The sequence below is a fragment of the Erythrolamprus reginae genome, chromosome 1 (assembly GCF_031021105.1).
Source record: "Erythrolamprus reginae isolate rEryReg1 chromosome 1, rEryReg1.hap1, whole genome shotgun sequence".
NCBI classification, from domain to species: domain Eukaryota; kingdom Metazoa; phylum Chordata; class Lepidosauria; order Squamata; family Dipsadidae; genus Erythrolamprus; species Erythrolamprus reginae.
In genome coordinates, this window is record NC_091950.1 from 338,727,584 (window position 1) to 338,744,913 (window position 17,330).

The following is a 17,330-nucleotide window of genomic DNA, read 5'->3' on the forward strand; positions in this document are numbered from 1 at the left end:
TATCTGCAACGCATCTCTAGGTCTAATATTGTTTAGTACCACACACAAACAGATTCCCTCATTCATATGGAGTGCTACCTATCATTTTATATTCGTATTCTGTATACCTAAGGTGACAAATGCTTTCACATTTGTTTTACAGACAGAGGCTGCAATTCCATGGGTCTGTAGATGTTCCTCAAAAAAAGATAAGAGAAGTTTTAAAAAAACACCTGGTATTTTCAGACTTTTATATTTAAACAAAATACACTATTGATTTCCATGTCCTTCTCCACATTCATAAAAGTTGTGTGGGAAAGATTTCCAACATAAGGAGTATGCTCCATGTGTCAAGGATTTTCACCTGAAAGAACATGGCATTATAGCAGTAAAAGTGTAGCACTGCTCAGGTTTTTCTCAGTCTTAGAAGAAAGTTGCCTTTTACTCAATTTTCCCTTGCATATAGCCTGACTGATATTAGTGCTAAATTGTTTTTAAATGATTGAGAACATTTCTTGTTTAGCCACAAACTTAGAAAACTGATTTAGCCAGAAGCTGGGAAGCAAACTCCTTTCCCGTATATTCTGTCAATTTGATTTCTCGACACTGAGCAACTGAGAAGAAAATCTATCCAAATAAGAAAAGGAAATGGATTTTCCTTTTTTTTTTTTGCCTCCTGTACAATGAGAATGCTTTTGGCTTCTCCAGGCACATTCTTAGATAAATTAAACTTAGTTTTTCTTTCTCCAGATGCTTAAATGAATTTATTCACTCTGGAAGCCGTCCTCACTGAATTTGTTCCGCTTTATTATCTTAATTAATCTGAAAAAAAGAAAACTTGTTACATTACATTCTCATATGTTTACTGTACACTTGAGTTACTCATAACTTTTCCATTTATCTATTCCTATATACGGTATTCTTCTACTTCCCAGTGTGAGGACTTGAACAGTGTGATAACAAGAATCCAAACTTGATTTGCCAGTTTTATCTTGAATGAATTTTTAAACAATAAAATGGTTATGTCAAAGTATGAGTTCACTACAGGGCAAGCGTGTATATTCCTCCTGATTTATAAATGAAACGAGGCCTCTTTGAAGTGAATTTAACTGTTGTGTCCTTATATAATTTGTCAGTTATATGCAAAACTGTCAAAAATAATTCAATATATGAAGAGTGAACTACTCTACTTACGAACCTTTCTAGATAAGAACTGGGTGCTCAAGATTTTTTTGCCTCTTCTGAAGAACAATTTTCCACTTATAAACCCGAGCCTCCAAAACTGTAATCGGAAAAGGCAGGGAGAAGCCTCTGTGGGGCCTCTCTAGGAATCTTCTGGGAAGAAATAGAGCCGGAAAAGGCGGGAAGAAGCCTCCATGGGGCCTCTCTAGGAATCTCCTGGGAGGAAACAGGGCCTCCACCCTCCCTGTGGTTTCCCCAGTCACACACATTATTTGGTTTTACATTGATTCCTATGGGAAAAATTGCTTCTTCTTACAAAATTTTCTACTTAAGAACCTGGTGCCACTATATGCAGTGGTATGTAATTTCTTTTTAAAAGAAAATCTATATACATTATATGTCACTATTTACATATGAATAGTATTTTAAGTTTTGATCCTATTGCTTTTGCTGTTCTTAATCTTACTGATATTTTGTTTCCAGTGTTGCTTTTATTAATGGTATGTCTTAGCATTCTAGCCCAAAGAGTCTCAGATATGAAAAGTGTAAATGAGTATCAGAGTTTGTTGCAGAAAACTCAATTTCCAGAAGCACACACAGATGACTGATTCAGCTGGATTCAATAACTTCTTTATAAACATAGTAATATATATATACAATGCCACAAGTAGATTATTTCTTCAAGTAAACACATGCTGGAGAGTTAGTTTTATTTCAGCAGAGCAGACAAGCATGGAATGGACTGAGGGTACAGATTGAACCTGATAGCCCAGACTTAAGCTTAAGTTTCCAGTTTCGATTCTCTGCACAGACTCAGAAGTGTTTAATCCCCATTGGCTGATTTAGTTGTTATGCCTATTCAGGGCTGACCTTGTTAACATCTCCTAGTTCATGAATATCTTAACAATGAGGTTCAAATATTATTGAACATTCTACCTTAAAATTGTTTTTAAAAATGAAATTAAAACAAACTTATCTGTCAAGTTGCATGTCTTACATTTTAACTTACAATTTTATTTTTTAATGGTGCAGCTGATTCTAATTTTTTTTTTAAATTAAGAGAATGAACAAATAACAACTTGTGAATTATGCCAATACTGTGATGACAAAAAATGCCAGAGACAATTTAGATTCCAAATAGAATCAATTTTTAGACTTAGAAGAAATTGATGCCTCCTATGCAATCATTAAAAAAATTATGAGAGATATCAATGCTCATCAAAGTTCATGGATATATTCCATAGTTTGATGGGATTTGGAGAAAGAAATACAGGAGATTCTTGGGTTACGTCAGTCCCGAGTTACGATGTTTCATGGTTACGACACATCTCCCATTTACTGTATAAAGCCTGTTTCGACTTAAGTGGTTTTGCATCGTAAACGTCGTAACACGAACTTCGTGTTTGGTGTGCACGGCGGAAGAACACACAGTTACGCGGCTCAGGACCGAGGAGGGTGGCATTACCCCAGTTGCATTGTACGCCATTTTAGCTTGCTGCTACGTCATTCTCTCTCACGTGTGCATGTGTGTGTTTGATTTTGTGAACTTTTTGCCCTTCATTATGGCTACCAAGTGTAAGACAGACTCTTCTGATGGCAGTGCATCGAAGAAGAAGAAAGCCATCACTATGGAAGTGAAATTAGATATCATAAAGCGATTCGATAAGGGGGAAACAGCGACAAACATTGGCTGGTCGCTTGGACTTAGTCGTTTGACTGTCACTATGATTATCAAGGATAAAGATCGCATTCCTTGAACATGTGAAAGGATCTGCTCCTATGAAATCGACAGTGTTAACCAAGCAGCATAGTGGTCTTATTATTGAGATGGAAAGATTATTAGTGCTTTGGTTGGAAGACCAAAATCAACATAATAATCTGGTCCATGGCACCGGACCAGATTATCTCAGGGACCGCCTTCTGCTGCACAAATCCCAGCTACAATTAGGTCCCACAGTGTGGGCCTTCTCCGGGTCCCGTCAACTAAACAATGTCGTTTGGCGGGGCCCAGGGGAAGAGCCTTCTCTGTGGCAGCCCCGGCCCTCTGGAACCAACTCCCCCTGGAGATTAGAATTGCCCTCACCCTCCTCGCCTTTCGTAAGCTCCTTAAAACCCACCTCTGCCATCAGGCATGGGGGAACTGAGATACTCTTTCCCCCTAGACCTTTACAATTTATGCATGGTATGTTTGTTTGTAGGTATGATTGGGTTTAAAATAAGGGTTTTTTAGTTGTTTTAGTATTGGATTTACATGTTGTTTTTATTATTGTTGTTAGCCGCCCTGAGTCTACGGAGAGGGGCGGCATGCAAATCCAATAAATAAATAAATAAATAAATAAATTCCAATGAGCCTTATGGTGATTCAGGAGAAGGCTAAAAGATTGTTTGAGACATTGAAAAAAGAAAAGGGGGAGGGAAGTGAAAGTGAAGGGATTGGTTTAGTCCTTTTAAGGCTTGTGCCAATTTCCATAATATTAAAGTGCAAGGTGAAGCTGCTAGTGGTGATGAGAAAGCAGCAAGTGAGTTTCCTAAAGGGTTGGCTGAGATAATTAGGGGGGGGGGTTACTGTGCTGAACAAGTGTTCAACATGGATGAGACAGGCTTGTTTTGAAAGCATTTGCATTCTATTCTATTCTATTCTATTCTATTTGTATTTTATAAATAACTTATATTAACTAGGCTCTTTCCATTAGAAAACTCTTGTAATTTAAAAGCAACTATTCTAACTTAACTATCTCCTTGATATGCTTTTATATCCTGTACTCTGAAATAATATAATGCTATACTCCCCAAGCAGCCTGTGGAATGGTGAATAGCCCTCCTTTAGATCTGCACAAAGAACCCATGACAGGTAAGTAATTGGTTTTTAATTCTTGTTATGTAAACACTAGTAGATAGACTTCATTCTAAGGCATTTGATTTATATTTTGGAGTATATGAATTAATGTTGTCTAATGTTGCAGTTTTAATGACTCTTACTGTCAGAAATCTGAGGATTTTTCAGCACTCTTTGGAATGTATCCATTTTATCAGCAAGGTTGTAATATTTTCTCTGTGACCTAGAGTGCTATAATTCAAGTGAAGAATGGATGTGGATCTAATCTGTGGGGAAGAAAGGGGCACAAAGGGTATGTCATAACACTTCTAAAAAATGATTGATGAGGATGATGATGATGAGTTTTCATCTATTGGCACAGATGTTCCAAGAGACTTGGGGGGGAAACCTATTTCTAAGGTAGGTGCCTAACAAGCAAGTAACAATTTGTTCACAATGCAACCCTTAGCACAAATTATAGGAGAAAATCTGCTGTTTCCAGCAAAGTCAACATTTGGATCTGTACTGTGATAGAGAGTAAATCCTCACAAAGCCATTTCAATCTGACAACGAATAGGGTTTTTTTTTTAGCAGGTACGTGAAAGTGACATAAGTGTCAGGTAAAAATATAAGAGATAGACCTCTATTATTTAGTTGAGAGGAGTAGACAAGACTAGACTGCTTTGGGACTGTTTTGACCTGATCCCTGATCAAGTGAGCCTGAGCACAATTTAATGATTAGAAAGGGTAAGCTCAGAAGAATAGATTTGCACAGCCTTTCTTCAACAGGATTGCAATATTTAAATGCAGTATTTAAAAATCTTATTGACGTTTGGCGGGACCCAGAGGAAGAGCCTTCTCTGTGGTGGCCCCGACCCTCTGGAACCAACTCCCCCCGGATATCAGGGTTGCCCCCATCCTCCTTGCCTTTTGTAAGCTCTGTTTTCAGGCATGGGGGAATTGAGATATTCCCTTCCCCCTAGGCTTATAGAATTTATGCATAGTATGTCTGTTTGTATGATTGGTCTCTTAAATTGGGGTTTTTAAAATTACTTTTTATATTAGATTTGTTATATTTGTCTTTTTTACTGCTGTTAGCCGCCCCGAGTCTGCGGAGAGGGGCGGCATACAAATCTAATTAATAAAATAAAATAAATAAAAATAAAATAAATTCAAGTTATTTATTTGCCACCTGACACCCAGCCACACACACTTTCTATGCATTTTTATCATATATAAAAATGGACATTCTGCAATTTCCCTGCTTGTTCTGCAAAATGCTAGTTTTCTAAGAGTCTACTCACGTGACTTTTATCCAAATGCCTAAAAAGTCCTTTGACTTCATTGTAAGCTTCAATATTCAAATACTGCCTGGTAAACATGTCCATTTCCCTCCAATTGCTAGACAGTTGTCATAGTGAAGATTTAGAACAACAGGTGGGGGAAGTACTGTACACATTTCACTAAGGACAACTGGCAACACCCTTATGCAGTCACCTGTTTGCAGCTGTCAGCCCTTCAAAGTAGGCCAGATCAGGAAACAGACTCCACAAGATGTCGGCTGTGGTAACCAAGTTTGAAAGCCTGGCAGCATTTTCCTTCCTACTAATACCAAAGGAACTTAAAGGAGAGTCAGATTAAGTTTCTGCCTAATGATCTCTTGCTTCCCTGAGCTTAAATCATGTTTTGCCAAATAGTTGCATTCCTCTCCAAGGTCAACTTTGGAGTTTTCAGCATTCCCATCAGTTTCTCCTCCCACATGCAAAGAAATCTGGAATGGTGATCTACCAGATTCACTCCACTCCAGTAGCTCTGCAAGATCATGATGCAGTGAATTGGTAGTTGTTTCCTCTTTCTTGCTACCTGATGCCTGGGATCTCCTCCCTCCTTTTGGCACTTCTCCAGGCAGGTTCGACCATGGAGACAGATGGAATTAGGAAGTCTTTCCTCCTCTCCTGCTGCAGGATTGTCCATTCTGGTGAATCTAATAGCAATAGCAATAGCAATAGCACTTAGACTTATATACCACTTTACACTGCTTTACAGCCCTCTCTAAGCTGTTTACAGAGTCAGCATATTGCCCCCAACAATCTGGGTCTTCATTTTACCCTCCTTGGAAGGATGGAAGGCCGAGTCAACCTTGAGCCTGGTGAGATTAGAACTGCCAAATTGCAGACAGCTGGCAGGCAGAAGTAGACCACAGTACTGCATTCTAAACCACTGTGCCACCATGGCTCATGTATTGGGTATGTAGCAGGTAGCACCGCAATCTTTTTGTCATGGGATTCACTGTCTACTTATAGTAGTGACAGATCATGGCAAGTTCATTTATTTATTTGTTTGTTTGTTTTGTCAAGTACATATTGGTGGTATACAAAGATATAATAATATTCATACACGATACTAGTAAAAAAGAAAGAGTAGGACAGGGGACAGAAGGCACACTGGTGCACGTATGCAGGCCCTTTGTGTCTGAGTAGTGGGATGTGGTACACCTGCAATCTCTCTGATTCAGAGTACACCTTTTGGTGAGCCATTTTTCTTTCATTCAATAATTGAATCCAATTTGAGGGAGAGATGGGAATCTCCCATTGCAATCTTGGCACTTTCCTATACAGTATCTGTGTGCAATAGCATGCTTGTAGGGAGCCTTTGCCAAACCTTTTTTCCCCCATTTCCATTCAATCATGTCTGATTCTCAGAGGCTGTTTGGCAAGTTTCTGCAGTTTTCTTGGCCAGGTTTTTCAGCAGGAACTTGCCATCACCTTCTTTCTGGGTCTGAATAGGATCAGTTGTTTTTTTTTTAAGAGGGCCTGAACAGCTTCTCTCTCCTGTAAAGTGTCAGGTTCCAGAATCAGCCTCCGTAACAAAAAGCACAAAAACAATGCTGGTTTGCAAATCTTCTTTACTTGGCTTCTCCTGCAAGTATTGATAAAACACTTAAAACATAGAAACATAGAAGATTGACAGCAGGAAAATACCTCATGGTTCATCTAGTCTGCCCTTATGCTATTTCCTGTATTTTATCTTAAGATGGATATATGTTTATCCCAGGCATGTTTAAATTCAGTTACTGTAGATTTACCAACCACGGCTGCTGGAAGTTTGTTCCAAGCATCTACTACTCTTTCAGTAAAATAATATTTTCTTACCCTGCTTCTGATCTTTCCCCCAACTAACCTCAGATTGTGCCCCCTTGTTCTTGTATTCACTCTCCTATTAAAAACACTTCTCTCCTAAACCTTATTTAACCCTTTAACATATTTAAATGTTTCGATCAGGTTCCCTCTTTTCCTTCTGTCCTCCAGACTATACAGATTGAGTTTATGAAGTCTTTCCTGATAAGTTTTATGCTTAAGACCTTCCACCATTTTTGTAGCCCGTCTTTGGATCCGATCATTTTTATCAATATATTTTTGTAGGTGAGGAATGCAGAACTGAACACAGCATTCCAAAATACTTGCAAAAACAAAATGTAATCTGTATTAAACCTTAGCTCTGTGCGCTCCCTACCACTGTTTAACTTTTGCGCGCACACCCAGGTGATTAGCAGCCCGCCAATCCGAAGCTGAGTTCTCTTCTGCAATCTGCATATAGCCGACGCCCAGCAGCTCTTCGGCTGTCCTGGCGTCTGACGTCATCCAATAGCCTCCCAGCTGCTTAGCCGGCTTTACAGGTGGCAGCTTTCATCCCCCAGCAAGCAGCGCGTCGAGGCTCTGAATGCGCGTCGCCGCTCCCTGAATGTCAGCTCTTTGACCTGGAGGTACGCGGAGCTGACAGTGAGAAGTAGCAGGAATTCTGTGGAAGATAAATACTACTAAGTTTAATCGCCTTCATTTTTGTTTGGTCTGGTCTACCTTAGGAACCCCTGTTGTACAGAATTATAGAGTTAAATCTAATTACCTTCAGACAAATCTGTTCTTTGAAGAATGGCGATAAAACTCATTATCTAGCCAGAGTTAGGGAAAATTGGCTCTTCTATGACATGCGGACTTCAACTCCCAGGATTCCTGAGCTAGCATGATTGGCTTAGGAATTCTGGGAGTTGAAGTCCATACGTTATAGAAGAATCAACTTTGCCTACCCATGATCTAGCCAATTAATGACGGGGTTCCAATAGTAGACATTTACCTTGTAATTGTTCCTGCTGAAGAAGTAACACTTCTTTAACCTGGTTAAATAAGCTGCTCAGCAATGGTTTAGGAATATCCAGTGATGGATTCATAAGGTATCCTGATTTTTCAATTATCTGTTTATTTCTCTCTTTTTTTTTGGGGGGGGGGGGGGGGCGACTCTTTTTATAATTCAACTTTTTAAATAAGTTTTTTTTATTTATAATACGTTTGAGAAAAACATAATAAATACATAACAATATAACACAATACAAACTGATAACAAAAAGAAAAGGTACATGGCAGTCAATTCAGTATATATACATGTATTGGTTATTACTTTGCCCCTCCACTATTTTTCAATATCTGTTTAAATTCTCAACTTTTTAATGATCTCTTCCCCCCCCACACACACTTAGGCTTGGAGATATGGCTGTTTAAAAATATTTTTTTAAATGTGTCCAGAGCTATTTCTCCCTATTTCACCCACTAGATCAGGCGTCTCCCAACCTGAGCAACTTTAAGAGTTGTGGACTCCGACTCCCAGAGTTGAACAGAATTCTGGGAGTTGAAGTCCACAAGTCTTAAAGTTGCCAAGGTTGGAGACCCCTATACTAGATCATGACTAACATGATAATCTGATGGCTGTGCTCTGTTTGATCCAATCTGTACCAAGAAATCCCCTCCCCCTTTCTTCACATTATTTCCAACATTTGGTAGAATTAGTGTTAAGCTGCTGATCTATTGCTTTTTTTCCTCCTGATCTTTTGCATTTGGCAGGTCAGTAAGGTAGAAAAAGACTTGTTCTCAACTGCAAGTTTCAGGATCAGAACCTGCCAAAAGGTAATTGCAGAGATTGTAAATGGCATCTTGGAAAACTGTTAGTGGGGCACATGTGCCAGGACAGTGTGAAACTTTGCATCTGGCTGTGCGGCCATAGAAGAAAACCACATTTTGGGGATTCAGGACTATTGTTCTCATTGCTTGAAAAAAAATCAGGTTTTGTTCTAGTTCCTATGATATATGGTAAGTGTATAATGGTCTTTTCTTTGTGATAGCTGTGACAGGCAGAAGACATGAGCTCATCCACCATGGCAAAGTTCATTTTATTTTTATTTAAACAACTCATTGCATTCAAAAGATGAAAAGACCCTCCATAAATTTTAATTTGCAGGAATCTATTAAAGAAGTTCTTTACACAAAAGTTGTTAGCCATTTTGAGACATTTGAAACAGAACAGTATCTATCTTTCTATCTGTCTGTCTGTCTGTCTGTCTGTCTGTCTGTCTGTCTATCTACCTTTCTTTCTTTCTTTCTTTCTTTCTTTCTATCTATCTATCTATCTTTCTATCTATCTATCTATCTATCTATCTATCTATCTTTCTATCTTTCTATCTATCTATCTATCTATCTATCTATCTATCTACCTACCTACCTACCTATGTCACATGTTTTTGCTGAATTTGAAAATTAAGGGAGACTAGTCTATTCGACACACAAAAAAACCATTTATGTATGCATGTATGCATGTATGCATGCATGTATATATTTCTAGATTTGGTATAAGCTCCTTTACCTACTGTACCACTTTCTCATTTGATAAAATGTACTTATATGTTTGTGGACTGCTGATACAACTCAGCGATCATGGCATTTTCTAGGATCTTGCTTGTCCATTGTCATAAATACCTAACAGCTGAATCTTCACCTGTCCCTACTAATTAAAAAAATGACTGAATCAGTGTCATCTATGGACACCTCTTGTCCAAATCTTCCAGAAATGTGTGCAATTCCAACAACCTATATTGTTGTACTAAACCTGGCAATAAATAGGTTGTACATGTGATTTTGGTAGAGTGTCATTTCACTGTTTTCCATGTCACAATATTTTGTTTCAAAATATAGGTTTGCGATGTAGTAAAAGCTTAGAGTTACTAGAGGTGAATTCTATCAAGTGGATAGTTAATCATTGACTTAGAGCTGGCAAGCAGCCTTTTCTGATGGGTTTAGTTAACATTAGCCAGGTGATGTCTGCACCACGTGGTGTTTGGTAGTTTAGTTTGATGATATCACTAATTAAAAATACTATAAAAGTCTCATTGTAAGTTAGTGTATCTATACTGCTATATATAGCATGGAGGAAAGAATTCTTCAAGCACAGTGTTAGCTGGAGTAGGAAGTTATAAGACTTTTGCAGTTTTGTATTCTAAAGCTTCAACTTTTGTACTTTCATACTGATTCCTGTGCAAATAACCATGAGATTATTTCTTGGGTGCATTGTTGTAGCTGACATTAAAACCTGTTGTGGACTTTATACTCAATTCTTAAGTTATATGAACATGAAAAAGGAGAAACTTGTATTTATTTAATTTATACGCCACCTAATTCATTCTCAAGTGACTCTGGGTAGTTTACAACATCATAAAAGTAAAAATTAAAACATTAAAGCATTGTCAAAAAAACTACTGAAAAGATTAATATTGGACAGAAACTGTTTTCATTAAAAGTGGGGAAAAGAATTGTGCTAGGAAATGAGATGGTCAACATTTTTATATCTTCTACACAGGTACAGATGACAAGATAGAAATTAGAATGAGCAACAGAGCAGTTCCCCAGGAAGGTCATTTCAATTACGAAGTAAGATCTGAACTGGGTCATGCATACAAAGGAGGAAAATGGTGACAAGAGCACTGAATAGGGCACAGTAGATAGAGAAGCAAGTAAATTGATACTCAGGTTCATCAGCTGCAGGGGGAAACATGGTGATAGCTAATATATAGATTCAGTAATGTAACAAGGAGTGTGCAGGAGTGGAATTTGGTTTTATTTATAGCTAGATGGATTAGGGAAGCCAAATGGAACAGCCCTGTAATCCATACTCTTCTTTCTCCATTCAACAGCTGAAAAGTGGTCACCTGTGCAATAGGAATGAGAAATAAATTTACAATGGATTTCTTGCAGAGTAAAATAACCTGATATGCCACTATAGGTCCCATCATTACGCCAATAGCAGGAAATCATGGAATCAAATAATGTCAGTTTTCTAACTTTAAGTATTTTACACTGCTGGCAAAAAAAAAAAAAAACCACTGCAGGAGCAATGTTTCATTTTAAAAGGAAAAATATTTTAAACAATGCATAGTAGGGAAAATAGCACACAAGATACATAATGGAGAAAGTTTCAGATAAAATCTCAATTTCCATGCATTAGAAAGATGCAAAACATTTAATAAAACAGAATCAGGAGTAAAAGCAGGTAATAATGCCACAGAATGGATTTAAGCTCAATAATGCACAGATATCCCTGATCAGTGTCCTAGTTTTTCCCCTACCTCCTGATCCTGGCATTAAATTTAATTAATAATAAATAAATAAATAAATTTTATTTTAACATTTTCCCTCATGGTTGTTTTTTTTTAAATCTTTTATTCCACAGCCAGTACTTTCCTTCTTTGGTTTTGAAGAACAGCCAGAAGAATGTTCAGGCCTTCATTCATCCAACAATGGCCCATATATATTCTCAGCTATGTGTTTCTGCTGACACAAATATAAATGTGAAAAATACAAGCATATCTATGTGTGTGTGTGTGTACTATATGGACAACTGTTTGGGTCAATGACTCACAGTATTAAATATTTAAAGAAAATAACAAAGTAAATGTAACACAGGATGAAAAAAGAGAAATATAAATGTAGTCTATATTGCAAAAGAATGCAGTACAAAGGCTTTAAAATCTATTTCCAGAAATGCTCATATATGATTTTATGATAAAGTGTTGAAAAAATATTTCAAAAGCTGTTTGAATGTCTCATTGTTTTAAGATATTATAACATCACAAAAACTTAACACAATCCAAAGAGAAATCAATAACAGCTTAAATCTGTGAAAGCCGCAATCCTAGGTCATAAACATTGCTCAAACTGTTATTGCTCTCCATTTGTTCATAACAAACCAATCTATGAAGTGCTGAGTGCACCAAATTAAATTTATTTTTTCAATAATTTTACTAAAGTTTATAAATATAAAGATTAAAAAACCAATACAAACTAAGTAAAACATAAAAAAAGAAAAAGTGGAAAAAAATAGAAAAATAGAAACCAAAAATAAAAGACAGAAAAGATATATACAAAACTGTTCCCCCCATCACTTTAGATATGGCTAGTTTAATGAAAAGAAGGACCAGGGGAGACATGATTGCAGTGTTCCAATATCTCAGGGGTTGCCACAAAGAAAAGAGAGTCAAACTATTCTCCAAAGCACCTGAGGGTAGAACTAGAAGCAATGGGTGGAAACTAAACAAGAAGTGAAGTAACTTAGAACTAAGGAGAAATTTCCAGACAGAGCAATTAATCAGTGCAACAGCTTGCCTCCAGAAGTTGTGAATGCTCCAACACTGGAAGTTTTAAAGAAGATGTTGGATAACATTTGTCTCAAGTAGTGTATGATTTCCTGCCTAACCAGGGGGTTGGACTAGAAGACCTCCAAGGTCCCTTCCAACTCATTGTTATAAACAATCTGGCTAGCCTAATAGCTTCTCTAGTATTTCAATTTTTTGAAAACCCTCTTCTTATATTGTATCAACGAAAAACATATCATCCAATCTAAATCAGCAAAAGTGTATTAAGAATTGTCAAAAATAGTAAAGATATATTTTAATTTTTAAAAATGATTAATTTTATCAAAGTGTTATTCTTTTCTCTGAAAAAATAAAGCAAAATATCTTCCCACTTATAAACAAATCTTTAAAACCTCATCCTAATCAAAAATAAATCCCATTAAGCTACCAGAAGCTGTAACATACAGTACATACGTACATACATACATACATATTTTTATCCAACAAATTCACCTGATAAATGTTAATTTCATTTTTAATGGAATTGATTTTTAGTCCCATGCTGTAGTGTCCCATAAATTTCTTTCTTGTGATATTCTGTTTATCCCCTTCCAGGAACAGCTTGAGCGGTGTCTCTTTGTCTCTTCTCAGCAAGAGCTTCCTTGGTTCCACATATTCCATTTGTAAATCCAGAGAAGGCTTTCCAAGTCACTCTTTTGATTTATTATTTGTATGTCCGCTTTCATTATTAAGACAACGATTGGTTTCATTTGAAAATCCATGTATGTATTATTTTTCTATATCATTCTTATGTTCCGACATTTTAAAATCCATTTAAGACCCACAACTTTTTCTGCCACTTTGATAAGCGAGCATTTTTAAAACTCCAAATCCATATTCAAATCACTTTTTGTCACTGTTTTAACCAGTTAAAAATATGTTATTCTTCCATAACCTCTATTATAGGGTCAACCAATCTTACAAAGTATTTCTGATTAAATTATTCCCAACAGCCTTAATTTCTTCTGTAGTGAAATATGTTGCTCCATTGTATTAATGGATCTGTTCTCCTTTAAAAATAATATGTGTTCTCGCCATCAAGTCCTCTTTTATCATTGTTTATTTTCCAATCAACAAAACTTCCCACAGGAGGATTTCTTACAATTAGTTTCAAAAACTCCATATAGTGTTTTATAATTTTTTAAGCACTCCACAGGAAATATTTTTTAGATCTATCTAGCTCCTTAATTTTCCATAATCAACATTTCAGCTCCCATTTGGTTCCAAAAATTCTTTTGTTAATCTTCAAACTTCCTCAGGTTTACATTTAATCTCCCAGTGTAATACAGCTTGTCTTTAATAAAGTTCTTAATTCCAAAGAAATCAGTAATCACTAATAAGCAACTTCCTTAAGCAATTAAGGCAGGAAGTAGACAAACCCAGCATCTCTTTAAAAGGCACCAAGCATGGCTTCAGATCTCTCAAACTCACGCAACTGGTAGCCTGCAGGCTAAATGCATCACGTGCAAGCCACGCCCACCCTGGCTCCACAAAGGCAAAAAATGTCACATTACATCATCATGTAAGGTGACATATCACATCACTAAAATGGGCACTGATGTAGCCAGCGTTTGATGCATCCATGGGCTGGAAATTTGATAGCCCTAGCATAGAGAATACTTTTGCAGTCTCTTAGGAGGGATAATCTGTATGGAGTTAAACATGGGCAATATTTAGCCTCCTTAATCTGGAGAAGAATTTTAAAAAACTGATCACTTCAGTTGGTGCTATTTTGGCTATATTCAAAGCAGAGTTGTTGTTCAATCAGCCATACTGCCTTGGAAGCAATGCCTGGACCAAATTAAATTCTAATCTAAACCTCAAAATCCCTGCTGATTTCAAATTCACAGGTTCAATACAATTAACAATTCTCTAAGTATGTGAATTACTTTTAATCTTATTTGTAATATAGATACAATAATCCCTGATTTTTTGCGGTGGATGTATTCCAAGACCACTTGTGAAAAACAAATTTCCGTGAAGTAGAGGAAAGATATTGTTTTATGTATTTAACGAGTATTTGGACTTTTAAAACCCACCCTTTGCATTAAACAGTCATTCTATAATATTTCTCAGCTGGAACTACATGTGATATCCTACCAGTTTCTTTAATAGAGTACAGTAGACTGTAGAAGAATTTTATGAATTTTTAATGGATTTAAAATTATCAATGGATTTAATGGATTTAAGCCCCCTTTGAAAACCCATGAAATAGCAAATCCACAAAAGATGAACCACGAAGTAGTGAGGGATTAATGTATATATTTAAGTAAGGCATTTTATGAACTAGTTCTATGGGTGATTTTTCAATGATTTTTCAAAGTGCTGTCTACTTCATAAAAATAAAAGCACTAGAGCATAAGTGCACTAGTGTGCCTTCCGTCCCCTGTCCAATTGTCTCTCCTATATTTTATATATCTTTTCTCCCATCCATATACCCTTCCTCTACTCTTCATTGATGTATTCTATTCTCATATCTCTTCTTCTATCCCTTCCCTGATGTTTACTACTACACGTTTTTATTCTCCTTAACTTTCAATTTGTATTGGACAAAAATAAATAAATAAAAAATAAATAAATTCTGAGATGGAAAAGCTGTAGTCATGTCAATGATAATAGTGATGATAATAACAAATTTGTAGAGGCATCTAGAGTGTAGAAATCAAGCTAAGTTTTGAATAATTTAAGTACAAATTCTCACTCAGACATAACACTTCCAAGGAAAATCAGGACCAGGAGTCATGTAAGCTTAATCTAGTTCACAGAATAAACATTTAACTTGTATGATGTTATTTTTCTTGAGCGAAAGGCAGAACACAAATTAGAGAGGGGAATCTGTGGCTTTAAAGATATTGCTGAACTACAGATCCCAGCGTCATCACCACTGGTATGATTTTTAAGAAAAGATTCTTAGCAACATTATGATACTTATTTTAATATAAACAATGCCATGATAACAATGCATACTTCAGCTGAGATCTATTTTGCATCATAGCATATTCAATGAGAAGAGTGAAAGCAACCGAGAAAGGCCAGTGAAAGCTGCCTAAATTTCATCACTCTCTTTTGCTGATATAAAGAACATAAACAGTGGAGAAGGAGGAGGAAAAGGAGGGGGAGCAGGAGGAGCAGGAGAGGGATTTGAAGATGAGATAGTTTGAGCAAGGGAGATAGTAATGAAAAGTTATTAAAAGCATCTGAATCAAAATCTTTCTTCCTTCACGCTACAGCAGAAAAAAAACAACAGATGGAAAATATTCTTCAATCAACTAACTAAATTTATATAGTTCCCCATATGTGACTCTAGATGATGCACACAATTAAAATAATAAAAACAATTGAAAAACAAAACAATTGAAATACAATTAGAGCTATCAAAACTGGGATGAAGAAACACAGTGATAGAGCAAATGCTGGCCTTTATCTGAAAAGAGGAATTACTAGCAAGTGAGAAGAGAGCAGCCTGGAAGCCGAGCACCTAGGAGCTAGATGTGGAGTCATCGGAGGCCCTGGTAGTTTCCCTGGCCTTTGCTGCAGCTTGTCACTTCCTTTTTTTCCAAATCCCTTTTGGATCTTAGGTTCTCTACTATAGAAATGGAGGGGAAGAAGTGACTGTATGACCATCATTCCATAAGGATGAAATCCTGGGAGGCAGGAACTGGCATTCTTAGGCCAGACAGAACCAGTGTGTCAGGCATGAGCAATGCTGGCTGGGCATTTCCGAGAGTTGAAGTCCATGTATCTTCAACTTCATTCCAAAGTTGAGAAATATTGTTTGTCTAGAGCAGTGATTTTCAAGCTTTTTTGAGCTGTGGCATATATTTTACATTTACAAAATCCTGGGGCAAACCACCAACCAAAATGACACAAAATGACACACTAACACAGTATATATTATACATATAGTTAATTATCTATATACACCATCAGGATAGACATAACCAGCTGAGGCTAGTGGTGGCAACATTTACCTCCAGTCCTGACCAGGATTAGAAATCAGGACCATGGGGAGGAGTGGCAGCGTCAACTACTCAACTGCCACACACTGACAAGTCCGCGGCAGCCCGAGGGGGACCTTCCTGGGTGTGGATGAGAGGCGGCCTGCTATTGGTTCATTGCTAGTGGTCAGGATGAATCCTAGAAGGTGATTGGTCAGTGAGTGTTCCCTGTGCCTCCACTCTTCCTGTCACTAATAGCTGGAGGGATTGTGAGGGGAATGTTTATGTTTGGATGGGCCATATCCGGCATGCAGGCCATAGTTTGGGGACCCATGTTTAATTTCCCCACGGCACACCTGACCACGGCACACTGGTTGAAAAACACTGGTCTAGAGCACACGAATCAAATTCGTGATGACAAATTGTTGTCATGACGTATCACAACTTTTCCCTCCTTGCCAAAATGGGGGTAAGTATGGCCAGCGTGTGGCACATCTGCGGGCTGCGGGTTAGCCTAGAGCAAAATCTGTATGTATAGCAAGAGTTTGGTTTGGGTGAAGGGAGGGCATTGCAGTAGGCAGAGCTCTGTGCATGTGGCTTTACTGTTGCCATCAATAAAGTAATGTATTTGGTCATGGTGTATCTGTGAATTTCTGTTGTATGCGAGGCACTGAATATGAATAAAGTGTCTGGAGAATCAAGATTTATTGTTGTCTCTAGCGTGAAATGTTCCCCGGACATTGTTGTGATTCCGTCTGAGGCCCCTCAGGGAACGGCTGATCCTCTACCGGCTTCCTGCTCAGAGGGGGAGGATGAGGAACAGGAGGTTCAGGCAGATGGGGAGGAGGAATCTCAGGCTGAGGGAGAGGGAGGACAGCCAGAGTCCCCCGAGAGGGAGCTCTCCCCA

At 37.5% G+C, this 17,330-nt stretch overlaps 1 protein-coding gene and 1 long non-coding RNA gene across 3 annotated transcripts in view; both read left to right on the top strand.

The window, feature by feature from the left end:
- Positions 1–17,330, top strand: part of FMN2 (formin 2) — a 624,734-nt gene that overhangs the window by 3,632 nt on the left and 603,772 nt on the right. The window lies entirely within an intron of this gene.
- LOC139161470 (uncharacterized) lies at positions 7,621–11,828 on the top strand. Of its 2 annotated transcripts, none has more exons than XR_011558109.1 (3): positions 7,621–7,739; positions 8,869–8,931; positions 11,525–11,828. It is a non-coding gene; the product is annotated as an uncharacterized lncRNA (long non-coding RNA). The 2 variants fall into 2 exon arrangements; XR_011558110.1 differs by lacking the exon at positions 7,621–7,739 and adding an exon at positions 8,046–8,204.